General features: G+C 50.5%; 1 long non-coding RNA gene across 1 annotated transcript; it reads left to right on the top strand.

The window, feature by feature from the left end:
* The first annotated feature begins 575 nt into the window (after positions 1 to 575).
* LOC148777131 (uncharacterized) lies at positions 576 to 11,968 on the top strand. The gene is made up of 3 exons (XR_016037968.1): positions 576 to 667; positions 8,747 to 8,850; positions 11,684 to 11,968. It is a non-coding gene; the product is annotated as an uncharacterized LOC148777131 (long non-coding RNA).
* Positions 11,969 to 13,554: the final 1,586 nt, after the last annotated feature.

Raw genomic sequence — 13,554 nt, 5'->3', positions numbered from 1 at the left:
TTCACAGACGATGAAATTGAGGCTCGGAGAAAACAAGTAACCTGTCCCAGGCCACTCAGCCATGTCATGGCAGAGGCGGGATTAGTGAGTCGGGAGCAATGGATACAGCTCCTCTAGGTGGGTCGGGCATCCTTAGGGGTCTCGCTAGGGAGTGAGGGTCTGAACAGACCAGGGGCTCTATCCGGGGTTGGAGACTAAGCCTGGGACCAGTGACTAGGGGTCTAGAGCTTAGCTCAGAGTCGGGGCTCAGCGCAGGGTCGGGAGCTCTGTATCAGGGGTCAGTTTCAGCCGGGGAGCGGGGAGCTGGGTGGGTGCTGAATTTGAGTGGGGGGCTCCATCCAGGGTACCAATGTTCGTAGCTGCGCGGATTCCGGCCGTGCCCAGCAGGGGGCGTGCTCTGCCCACAGCCAGGGCCGGCTGCGCCCTGGCTTTCCAGGGAATGGGTCGCCCTGGTGGGCGGGATATGCAATGCACGACACAGGGTCCCCAAGTCTAAGTCACCCCAGATCCTAGACCCACCCAGCGTCATCTGCACCCCGAGATCAGACCTCGCACCCGGGGTGCTGTGTGTCTGGCGACGGCCGACCCCCTTCTCTGGGCCTCTTCCTCGCGCCTGCGCAATGGGACCACAGTAGCGGCGGCGGCAGGGGCGAATGATGGATGGGAGGTAGGAAAGCCTGTTCTCCAGGAACCTCCCGGAGCCTCTTCTCCTCCGCCTGGAGGCTTCCCCGCAGCCGGAGCGCTCCAGGGGCCAATGGTGGCGGTGACCAGCGCGCCACCCTCCCCCGCTGCATACCCAGGCGTAACTCCCACGTGCCGCGATCCATCTGTCCCCAGCCCGTCAATCTGTCCCCGCAAGACCCCTCCCAAGGCCACTTAGGAAAGGGAGTGGGTGGTTGGACACAGATGGGGGACGGGAGGAGGGGCGGACCTTACTTGAGCCTCCTGGCCAGGCCAGGAAGTCCCGTGGAACTTATCCAAGGGCACAGAGCCTGGGGAGCTGTCTTCATCCCAGGGTCCCGGGCTCAGCCGGGAGTGGGGGCTCAGGGCCCTCGACCCCATTCCCCCACCCTCCGCCCAACTATCAGGGAAGCAGAAGGAAAGTGGGACCGCAAGGTCCTAAGAACCGTATTTCAGCCCTCTGCCTGCGTCCCCCCACCCCCGCCGCATTCCCCGCATCTCCCTCCCCGTGGCAGGAGCGCAGGAGCGAGTCGGTCCCAGCGCTAGGATGTGTTTACAAGCGTTCGCCGCGCAGACGCCACTCGGCCGCCTGCGTGTGGGAGGCCGGGCGTCTGCGGAGATAAACGGTCAGGTGTGGGTCTGTGGGTACGCGTGTAGTGGGGGAGCGGAGGGCCGGATCTGCTGCTGCTTCTGAGAGTAGTGAGCCCCACCCTCCCTCCGTTATTCCCGGCTGGAGGAAGCTTCACTTCATAGAGTCTCAGCTGCTCCATCTGGAAGATGGGTGCACAGAGTCACAGCACCCGGCAATCATGTCAGAGCTGTGATGGGGAAAACACAGGCAGCTTTGGGGGCCCAGAGGAGGTACCTGACCCCATCTGGCAACCAGGATGGCTTCCGGGGGAGGTGACAGCTGAGCTGAAACTTAAAGAAAGAGCAGGAGTCAGTCACAGGGAAGAAACTGGAAGGAGGGTCTCTCTTATTCTTGGCTTACTGATCTTGGGCTTCTCATAGGTCCACTCTGAGCCTCTGTTTCTTTTATTTTCTTCCCACTGCCCCCGTTTTTGTTTTACTATTCATTCATTTGGCTGTTTGGGTTCTTAGTCCCAGCCTGAGGGATCTTCGTTGCCTCCTGCAGGATCTTTTGTTGTGGAACAGGATTCTAGTTGTGGCCCGAGGGCTTAGTAATTGTGGTGCGCAGGCTTAGTTCCTCTGCAAGTAGGATCTTAGTTCCCCAACATCCAGCGTTGCAAGGCAGATTCTTAACCACTGGACCACCATGGAAGTCCCTGAGCCACTGTGTCTTCATCTGTGAATCAGACTCATGATACCCACCTTGCAGGACAGTTGCAAAGACTGTCCTGAGAGGATGGAGGGAAGTGCTCAACCCAGTGTGAGGATGGGTTATTATCATCTGCCCCCAGGAACTCCCAGGCTCTGGAGGAATAAGGACAGTAGAAAGGGCTGAAGTGCTGATGATGGAAAGGCTCCCCAGTGTGAACAAGGGAGAGGGGGTTAGGAAGTTCTAGGGCCTGACCAGGAAAAGCATGTGTGCTGATGGCACCACAGAGACCTTCAGGACATCAAACGTTGGATATAAAATTCCCTGGCAGCCCAGTGGTTAAGACTCCTCGCTGTCAAGGCATAGAGCACATGTTCGATCCCTGGTCCGGAAACTAAGATCCCACATGCCACGCGGGTGGCCAAAAGATAAATAATAATAATAATCCAGAATTCATCCTGAGGGCAATGGGGAGCCTCAGAAGATGTCAGAGCTTGGATGAGATGAGAATATTGGAATATCTCTCTACTGGCCAGTGTGGGTAGACAGCAGTGTGCAAGGCTGGAGTTGGGAGGCCAGGGAGGAGGGGGCTGCGGGGAAGGAGGGGCATGCCCTGGGATGCCCTGCCCCCATTGCACCCCAGAGGGGAGGAGGAGAAGCTGTTGGAGATCTTGAGGAGGGTAGTCGGCAGGCAGCACCAGGGTGCAGAGGACCTGTCTGAGCTGTCTCTCCTGGGAGAGATAGTTGGGGTGAGGGACAGTTGGGAGGTCATTGGCAAGATTTGGAATCCAGATGTTTGAGGACATGACTGGAGGTGAGGATATTGTAAAGGCAGAGAGGGGGTAAAGAGTGGAGTTTAGGGCTCAGCCTGTTTCCTCTGTGACTTCCGCACCCCCTCTCTTGATCTCAGACTCTAGGGATCCCAGATTCCACAGTCTCCCCAGGATTTACCTCTTCCGGATCATCGCAGGCCACCTACTTCCCTCCCGGGGCTGTGTCGACCCCACATCCAAAGAATCTGCCTCCCCGCCCTCCCCTTACCCCCTCCTCCCAGAGATCTAGACTGGCCCTGATCAGCGAGAAGATGAGAAACTCCTAAGATCCCCCGCCCTTGTTCAGATCATCACCTGCAGCGGCTCTAACAGGGTCCTAAGACCTTCTCCCGGAGTGCCCGGCGAGTCACCTCCCCTCCCCCACCCTCCACCCCATCACCCTGCCGCCTGATAGTGTTCTCCTGGTTTGTCGAGGACACACTGCTACACCAGTGCTCATGCGGTTCTCTCCACCCTCAGAGCCCTCCTTGCACCCTTCTCAGCGGGTGTGATAGCTCCGCCAGGTGTAGCTCCTGAATCATCACACAGACCCAGCTGTTTCTGGCTCAGACTGCAGTGACTTCCTATCTGTCGATCAGCCTCAGTTTGTTTCTTTTCCTTTTTTTCCAGTGTTGGGGGGGAGGAGGGGGACGGTGTCCATGGAGAACTTCTCTGACTAGAGATCAAACCATGTTTCCTACATTGGAAGTGTGGAGTCTTAACCACTGGACCGCTGGGGAAGTCCCATCAGCCTCAGTTCTTTCATCCAACGCCTTCACAAAGCTGACTTCCCAGAGGAGCTTGAAACAGCAATAATGCAAATCATTTCAAAACTGCAGCCGTGGGCTTCACTGGTGGTCTAGTGCTTAAGAATCCACCTGCCAGTGTAGGTGACACGGGTTCAATCCTTGGTCCAGGAAGATCCCATTTGCCAGTGCAACTAATCCTGTGCCACAGTAAGAGAAGTCACCACAATGAGAAGCCTGCACATTGCTCGGAAAATAGTCCCCAATCTCTGCAACTAGAGAAAGCCAGTGGGCAATAAGGAAGACCAAGCACAGCCAAAAATAAAAATAAATTAATATATCTTAAAGAAACTGCATCGTGCAGTTCTAAAAGGGAGTGAGCACTCAGTGCAATGTGGGATCCTGAATTGGAACCTGGAACAGAAAAAAGGGCACTCATGGAATAAAGGGAGACATCCAAAGGACATCGGGAGCTTCTGTGCATCTTAGCGTGCCCAGGCTGCTTTGTTCATTGGGACAGATGTTAAGGTTTTAACATTAGGGAAAGCTGAGTGAAGAGTAGAAACTGTATTATCACTACAACTTTCCCGTAAATCTAACTTATGCCAAAAGAGAAAAAGAAAGGCAAAGAGCAGGGGGCCGTGAGTGCTTTGAGCAGAGCACTGGTGTGGTTGGGGTGGGGAGGCAGGTTTGACTCTGAAATTCATCAGATGATCTCTGTCCTGTCCTGGCACACCCTCAGCTTTCAATATCAGCTGCTCCTCTGGGACCTCCAGGCCTCCCCACACCCCCTGATCCGACCAGTCCATGTCCTGACATGTCTCTGGAATGGGGTGGATATGAAGCTGAAAGTGGCCTGTGTGCACACACGAGGGCATGTCACATAGCTGGTGTGTATGTCCCCGTGTCTGTACTGTGCCTCCAAACTGACTTCCGCACTTGGCTGTTGGCAGGAGGGCCTCAATTCTTTGCCACTTGAGCATCACCATGTGCTGCTTGAGTGCCCTTTCAAGATGGCAGCTGGCTTTCCCCAGAATGAATGATCTAAAAGAGAGCAAGAGAGAGCAAAGAGAAAGCCCTGGCTTGCTGTGTGTATGACCTCATCTCAGAAGTCACACTGTCGCTTCTGCCATGTTCTATTTTTTAGAAGTGAGCCACTCAATTCAGCCTGCACTCAAGAGGAGGGGAATTAGGCTTCACTTTCTGAAGGGAGGTGTGTTAAAGAATTTTGGGGCATTTTTAATTTATTTTAAAAGTAACTGTGTATTTTAATATTTTTATTTATTTGTTTGGCTGCACCGGGTCTTAGTTGCAGCATGTGGGATCTTTAGTTGCGCCATGAGAACTCTTAGATGTGGCTTGTGGGATCTAGTTCTCCCACCAGGGATAGACCCTGGGCCCCCTGCATTGGTAGTGTGGAGTCTTGGCCACTGGATCACCAGGGAAGTCCCTGTGGGCATATTTTTAAAACACCACCGTCTCCCAGATAAACTACCTGCAGCCTTGCCTTGGTGCCTGCTCAGTACTCGTAGGAGAGTAGAAGATTAGATAGAGAGGGCAGCTGATACATGGTTTGTCATGAGGCACTTGAGGTTCAGTCGTGCTGAGCTTCTGGAAGACAATGTAGACTACCCCACAGAGTCGTTCCACCCCAAGAGCGAGGGAGCTGGGATAGTCATCCTCCCCCTAAACCAGCATTGCCTGAGCGCTGCTCCCAGGAATGCTGGCTCTGGGCAGTGTGAAAACTCCGAGATGAGCCTTATAAGTGTTTTCCAGTGCCGCGGAGACACAGGGCTCCAAGGGCATCTGCTGTAGCACACAGCTCAGTATGAGTCAAGGGGAATCCGCCCTGGGACGTTGAAAGATAATTATAAGACAGGAATCTCTAAACGGGGGTAACAAGAGCTGGGAGCTGCTAAAGGTCAGCTGAGAGGTCAGTCTGTTGGACACAGAAGTCAATGGAAGACAGCAGAACCAAGGCAGAGAAGGAGATTGAGTTCTGAAGCCCTGGATTAAACTATGCCTGAAGCCCCTGGACTTTCTAGCATCTAGAACCTGTAGATCCAGCCAAGGACATCTTCTCGACACTTCATAGGATGCATGCATAGGGTAGAGGGCAGGAGCTGTGAATCAGGGAAAAAGTTCGTAGCACTCTAGACCTCCAGAATAAGAAACCTTAAAACTGTCTTTATTCATTTCATTTTTACACTGTAAACTCCCTTTCTCTTTATGTGCCCAGCCTTGTGCTAGGAGATCACAGAGCCAGAGTGGCTTCATTCTCTTCATTCTTCAAAGACTCCCCACTCTTGGGGAAAACAGAGGTCTACTGAGACTCTTCCTGCAGAGGGAGGCTCCAGAGCTCAGGCAGTAGAACGGAGAAAGAGTTTGCCTGTGAAGGTCCTAGTGGGCTTCATGGAAGTGGGGGCATGGGAGCTAGGGTTTGATGGTTGAATAGGAGTTTTTGAAGATAAAATAGAAGCAGAAAAGGAAAATGTTCCAGGAAGAGGGGATATCCCAGGCAAAAGGCTTAAAGGTGTGAAAACAGCAATTCACTCACAGTGGTTGAGTTAAAGGATCCACAGGAACCATAGAAATCTTGACCTGAGATTTAATCCCAACACAAAAGGGAGCCTCAAAGGAGTTCCAACAGAAGTAGAGCCCATAATCATTTAGGGGCTTTAAATGGGCATCAAGTACAGCCCATAATCTCCATTAACCCATAATCATTTCTTCACTGAACAAACCATCATTAGATGGGTTCAAATCCCTGCTCTGCCAGCTACTTGCTGTATGACTCCAGACAAATCATTTGCACTCCCTGAGCCTCAATTTTGTCATCTGTACAATGAGCACTTAGTGTACTAGGCCTGGTATTGGCTGGAAGTACAGTCTCTGGGGACAGAGCTGGGGACAGTCTCTGCCCTTGGCAAGCTCACAGCCTAGAAACCGGAGCTGCTGCTGTGAGCTGGGCACCTGAGTATGATCTTCTTGATTAATCTGCCCCATGAGGAGTTCGCTGGTGATCCAGAGGTCAAGAATCCACCTTCCAAGCCAGAGGATGTGGGTTTGATTCCTGGTCAAAGGAACTAAGATCCCACATGCTGTGGGATGTGCCCCAACAAAGACCCAGTACAATAAAAAAAAAAAAAAAAAAATCTGTTCATGACCAGGCACAACTTCATCCACCGCTCTCTTCCAGGTGCGTTCACATCACCACATCATCCAGAACTTCTCTCTCTTCTCCAGGCCTTTGCCCATGCTGAGCCTGCTGCCAGATACCCTCTTCTGCACCCCTTGGCCTGGAGAACTGTTGACTCCCCAGGGGTCATCTCAGAAGGAGCTTTTTCCCCCTGATTTCCCTCCCCAAACTGAATCTGGTCCTCCTCTGGGGTTCACAGAACCCTAGGTGCCCCCTACCACAACCATAGTCCCCCTGTATTTTAGCAGCCCAATGACATGTCTGTCTCCCCCAGCCTGAGAGCCCTAGGAAGGCAGATCTGGGTCTATCTTGTTCATTGCTATGTCCCTGGTGCCCAAAACAGGGCTTAGTACACAGTAGTCACTCACTAAATATTTGTTAAGCTCCTTAAGGAGACTTTTCTCTCTACTTTGTGGCTGAGAAAGCAGAGTCCAGAAAGGACTGGTCTAGAGTTTCAAAGCAAATGAATCTGAACTAGGATTCTAACTCGAACCTGCCTAACTTCCAATCCTACTTTCCCGAACATTCTGGGCACCTCTCGCGGTCCTCTGACTATCCTTTCCCCTATCTGACCAGCCTCTGGGTCCCTACTGTTTCTCTAAGATCCTCCCCCTAACAGCTCCCTGCAAGACCCCTGAGAGTCAGGGCAACTGGGAAGGCTTCCTGCAGGAGGGGTCTCCGGGGCAGCGAAGTGTGCGGAGGGTTGCATCTCACAGCCTGTGGAGTGTGATGTTCCCCTTGGTTTGCTCACCCTCACCTCCCTGGCAGACACAGGGCGCAGGTGGGAAATCTATTTCCACCGCTGTCCTTACACCCACCCGTCTGTCTTGGTGACTTCATCGGGGCCTGAGCTGGGGGTGCCGCTGACCTCATCCTCCCACCTTAGGGAGGGTGTGTGAGCATAACCTTGACACCCTAAAATAACTCAGCGGCAGCACACCCAGCCGGAATCTGGGGCAACAGGCACCTTCTGCGCGTTATCTCAGAGTCCCTGCCGCAGCCCCAGGAAGGCGGAGTTGTTATGGTCCATCGTTAGCAGATAAAAACTGAGCCCAGAGAGGGATTTCACTCGCCTGGGGATACAGAGCTAACGAGAGACAAAGCTGGGACTGGTCTCCCCTTGGCCATTGCGCTCCCTCTTCAATGCATTTTCCCCGCGCCTGCTAGAGGGCGCCCATGAGCACCTGAGTGAGGCCGCGCCCCTCTGCCATAGCCCTCCAGGTCTTCCACCTCCCAGAGATCAAAGCCCAAGCTTTTTGCTCCTTCACCCCTCCCCTCCCGGAGAAAAGACCTTCACCCCACCAGTGGGTTGTGATCATAGGAAGTCTTTCCTCTTTCCCAGGACTCTCTTTTTCAACATGTAAAATGGACAGGTTGTTTTCGCTCAGCTGTGTCCGACTCTTTGCGACCTCATAGACTGCAGCACACCAGGCTTCCCTGTCCTTCACCATCTCCTGGAGTTTGCTCAAACTCATGTCCATTGAATCAATGATGCCATCCAACCATCTCGTCCTCTGTCATTCCCTTCTCCTCCTACTTTCAGTCTTTCCCAGCATCAGGGTCTTTTCCAGTGGCCAAAGTATTGGATCTGTGATAGGGTTAAAGTAAAGTGAAGTCGCTCAGTCGTGTCCGACTCTTTGCGACCCCACAGAAAGTAGCCTGTCAGGTTCCTCCATCCATGGGATTTTCCAGGCAAGAATACTGGAGTGAGTTGCCATTTCCTTTTCCAGGGCATCTTCCCTACCCAGGGATCGACCTGGGTCTCCAGCACTGCAGGCAGACTCTTTACCATCTGAGCTATCAGGGAATCCCTAATTTGGGATCTGTAAAATGGACAGGTAACATTTCGCATATCTGTGCCAATGACTTCTTACATATTCAATTTTCCCTACACCCATAAGTGTTTGATTAATATTTTTCTTTACACCCGCTCACATCGAAACATCAATACCTGTATGGATGTTTTTCTTTTTAAAGTGTTTGTTGAATTTGTTACAGTACTGCTTCTATTTTATGTTTTGGGTTTTAGGTTAGGAGGCATGTGGGATCTTAGCTCCCTGACCAAGGATCGAACCAGCACTCCCTGCATTGGAAGGCAAAGTCTTAACCACCGGACTGCCAGAAATTCCCTGTGTGAGTTTTTCAAAGTCCTTTTCTCTTAATCACAAACATAAAAGGAAGATAAGCATTTCTCATCATATCTAGAAGGTAACTGAAAATCTAATTTAATCTGAATCTCATTGGTTATTGATGCCTGCAGGAGCACCGATCCTGTGATGGGATTAGCAGGTAGAAGATGTGTTACAGACACCCCCTCCCCCAGGACCCAATGGAGACTTAGGGAGGATGGAAACAACGTTTAAGAAGAGTCTCTTTGCAACTGGAGTTTGAGGTTATTTCTGCTGAGCACCCTCTGAAGTCATCTTGTTCTTGAACAAGGGGCATGCAGCTCTAGGCAACACTGACCCCACATTCTAGGGTCAGGTGCCAAGATATCACTCCCTCAGGCAGACTCATCCTGGTAGCAAACATCAGATATTCTGTCTGCTTCCTTGACTGTGTTTTCTGTCTCTCTCAGTGGAACTTATGTTTCACGAAGGCCAGAATGGTCGTCTGCCTTGTTGCCTGCAGTCTTCAGTATCCAAGACAGCTTGGCATACAGTAGGTGCTCAATAATGTTGGTGGAATTAATGAATGTATCCACGTCTGCATCTCTGTGTGGTTGGCAGGATAATAACTCCCCCTCAAAAAAGAGGTCCCCATCTTAATCCCCACAGCGTCTGCATATATTGCCTTATGTGGCAAAAGTGACTTTTTGCAGATGCAATTAAGTTAAGGATCTTGAGATGGGGAGGTGATCCAGGATTACCTGGGTGAGCTCAGTGTCACCCCAGGAGGGAGGCAGAAATGCCAGAGTCTGAGAACGAGATGTGCTAACAGAAGCAGCAAAGGCAAAGTGAGAAAGAGAGCAGTAGTTTGAGAGGCGAGATCAGTCTTGGCTGGCTTTGAAGATGAAGAAAGAGCCCAGGGACCAAGGAATGCCGGCAGTCTCTAGAAGTGGGGAAAGCCAGAAAGTGGGTTCTTTCCTAGAGCCTCCAGAAGGAGCAAAATCCTTAATTTCAGCTCAGGGGAGCTCAGGATGGAACCCAGTGGAAAGAGAAGTGAGGACTGGGGAGAGCTCTGCCCCGATCTGGTGTCCACTCAGCCAGTATTTACTCCCAGGCGTTGTTCTGGGTGCTGGGGCTGCAGCAGTGGAGGAAACAGAGATAAATCCCCGCCCTCAAAGGGCTGACATTCCAGTGGGGAAGACATATAATCAACAATCCAGTACAATGCATAATACAATGGCAAGTTCTCTCATCAAACATGAAGCCGATTGCTGGAGGGACAGGGTGATTATGGAAGGCTTCTCTGAGGAGATGACATTTAAGCAGAGACCTAAAGGAAGTGAGGAGGAGCTGTGTAGATACCCAGGCAGAGGCAACATATGTGCAAAGGCCCTGAGGCTTTAAGTCTGGTGAGCCGAGGATTTGGGAAATGATGGAGGGGAGTTGATGTTGGCGAGTGCATCCACCTAATGACCCACTGATTCCATATTTAATCATAGTCCTCAGAGAAGCACTTTGCCTAATACCTAAAGAGATGTGTGTGTGCTAAGCCATTTCAGTCGTGCCTGACTCTGCGACCCTGTGGACTGTAGCCCACCAGGCTCCTCTGTCCATGGGATTCCCCAGCCAAGAATACTGGAGTGGGTTGCCATTTCCTTCTCCATTAATCAGCTATACTCCAATAGAAAAATAAAAGGTTTAATAATAATGATAATAAAGGAACTTCATATAATTAAAACAACAACAGAAAAGCAGGAATTGACCTAAAAAAATCCATTGAGTAAATTAGGGCATATTCTAACAATGCAATAGTATAGAATAGTCAAAAAGGGCATAATTAAATCCACACAATAATGATTGCTAGGGACTTCCCTGGTGGTCCAATGGCTAAGACTCCATGCTCCCAATGCAGGGGGCCTGGGTTCAATCCCTGGTCAGGAAACTAAGATCCCATATGGCACAACAAAGACCTGGTACAGCCAAATAAATTCATTAAATAAATAAAAAGAATTTTTAAAAAATAATGATTTCTAACATTTACTGAGCACCTACTATGTACCAGGTACTGTGCCAAGCACTCTGTGTGTGGTAACACATAGCAACTCTTAGAAAGCAATCCTAAAACGACTACTGAAAAGTACCCACTGAAAAGGAGAGAGTATTCGTATCTGTATTTTTCCAAATGTGGCAATTTTAAAATAAGTCCATGAATTCTTTGACAGTTTATTCAAGAGGTGGAGCCCAATTCTCTTCTTGCTGAGGGTGAGTGGACTCAGCGACTGGTTTTTAACGCATAAAATAAGGCAGGAGTGACTAGGATGTCAAAGGCTCTCTGGCTTCCTTCTTGGTGTCTTTCTTGGATCACTCTGTTGATGGGGGCAGGGAGGGGGGAGCCAGCCACCATACTGTGAGGAGGCTCAAGCAGCACTGTGGCAAGGTCCGGGTGGAGAGGAGCTGAGGCCTCCTGCCAACAGCAGTGTGCACGGACTGGCTTGAAAGTGGCTCCTTCAGATGATGCAGCCCCAATCAATGTCCTGATTGCAACCTCATGAGGGACCCCAACCCAGAACCATCTGGCTAAACCACTTTCAGATTTCTGACCCTGAGAGATGAGACAATAATAAATGTTTATTGTTTTAAACTGTTATGTTTCAGAATAGTTCGTTATTCTGCAATAGATGGTGAGGAAACTGAGACACAGAGAGGTTAAGGAACTTTTCCCAAAGTCACATGGCAGAGCTTGGATTCGAACCCAGGCAGTCAAAAATACAACATTAGTAGAATAATAATAATAAGTTGCATAATTATATATGCCATGAGTACATTAATGTCTTATTTTTTTTTCTTTTTTTTGGCAGCACTGCACAATTTGTGGTGTTTCCCAGCCAAAGATTGAGGATGCTCAAGCAGCACTGTGGCAAGGTCCAGGTGGAGAGGAAACGCAGTGAAAATGCAGAGTCCTAACCGCCGGACCGCCAGGGAATTCCCTGCATTTTTTTAATGCACAAAATAATCCTATTCACTGTTCCTGGATATAAATGTGCTTGAGAGAACATACAGATATAAGCACTCCCACATTTTGTTTGTTTCTTAGAAAATGAAAAACAACCTGAAGCAAATATGACAAACATTAACCACTCATTGTCGGCCCTGGGTGGGAGATACACAGGTGTTTGCGATATTCATCTTTGCACTTTTCTCAAAATGAAAAATAAATGATTATAAGGAAGAGAGAAGGTCAGTGGTGGAGGACTTAAATGGGAGGGGAGGAAGTGGGAGGAGGTTCCAGGCAGAGGCACCAGCCTCACAAAGACCTGAAGGCAGCTGCGAGCTTGGTCTTTTGGGAAAATGAGGAAACCTAGAGCCTCTCATTCGACACCCTGGGGGCACCTTTGGATCATGTACCCAGCCCCCACTTCAGACCAGTTAACTCAGAATCTGCGGGCAAGCAGGGGTGGGTGGAGGACAGCGGCAGGGTTTAACATGTCCCAGGTGATTCTAGCATGCGCCCATTGTCGGGAACCACTGAATACACAGTCTAGTGCAGTAGCCACTTAATACCTGTTTGCTGAGAGTCATAGAGAAGCTGAGGGGGATGGACAGTCCTCTGTCAGTCTGTCATTTGGACTTGGGAGAGGCCATCATCAGCCTAAGAGAATTCCAGGTGATAACAAGTCCTGTAAAGAAAATGCAGATAATAATGAAATTAATTATATCTTCTTCAATGTCTGTTGATAACATTTTTAATAATAAATTGTTCTTGTTAAATTGTTTAACAAAAGAAAGAAAATGCAAGATGATGCGGTAGGAAGCAGCCGAGCAGCCTCTTGAGCCAGCTGGTCAGGGAGAGCTTCTCGGAAGAGGTGACACTTTAGCTGAGACCTAAAGGGGGAGCTGGCCCTGGAGATGTGTGGGAAATGTGTGCCAGGCAGAAGGAACAGCAAGGGTGGAGGCCCTGAGGAAGCAACAAACATATAAGCAGGTGGTTTGCAATACAGGGTGAGGAGGGCCGTGCTGGGGGTCTCTTGGGGTGGCAGTTCAGCCCACCACAGCAAAAATGCCCCCCTCCCACTTCCCCACATCCGTGAGAGAAACAGCACCTGAATAGAAGCACTTATTTTTTTTCCCCCAAAGGAGAGCGAGCGTGAACACGATCACCCTATATCCATCTGATTTTAAATTTAGCCCAGTGCACATGGAACGCAGTTCAGGGGAAAAACAAGGAGTTATAAAAATATAATTCCATTTTCCGTCATGGGCAGCAGCCGAGGGAGTGGAGCAGGGAGAGACGGGGGTGGGGTGGGTGGAGGATGAGGAAGATGTAAAACTCCCAGAGGAACTGGGATATGGCCTGCTGGGACAGAAGGCTTCTGGGGTCCCAGCCTGGGTTCCCCACCTTCTCCAGTGCTGCCCCCCTGACAGCTCTGTCCCTGCACAGACATACCAAGCAATGAGAATGACCTAGTTAAAACCCAGCTCCGTCCCATCCCACGCTGCCCCCAAATGCCCATGGTTCCCCACTGCCCTGCCAGTGAGACACAGACTCCTCTCTCCATGCCCCACGCTGTGTTCCTGCCCGAGTTGGGAAAACCGCCTTCCAGCCGAAAGAAACCACACATGCTGGCGACCAAGAAATGACCCCAAATGTAAAAACTGTAAGCAAGGCACATCACTGCCCATAGTTTCTGTGGGTCGGGAACCCAGCTCGGCTTAGCCAGATGCTTTTCTT

The sequence above is a fragment of the Moschus berezovskii genome, chromosome 8, assembly GCF_049115385.1.
Source record: "Moschus berezovskii isolate FMDL1 chromosome 8, NW_MosBer_1.0, whole genome shotgun sequence".
NCBI classification, from domain to species: domain Eukaryota; kingdom Metazoa; phylum Chordata; class Mammalia; order Artiodactyla; family Moschidae; genus Moschus; species Moschus berezovskii.
Note: the sequence above shows the minus strand (reverse complement) of the source record. Positions and strands in the feature narration are given on the sequence as shown.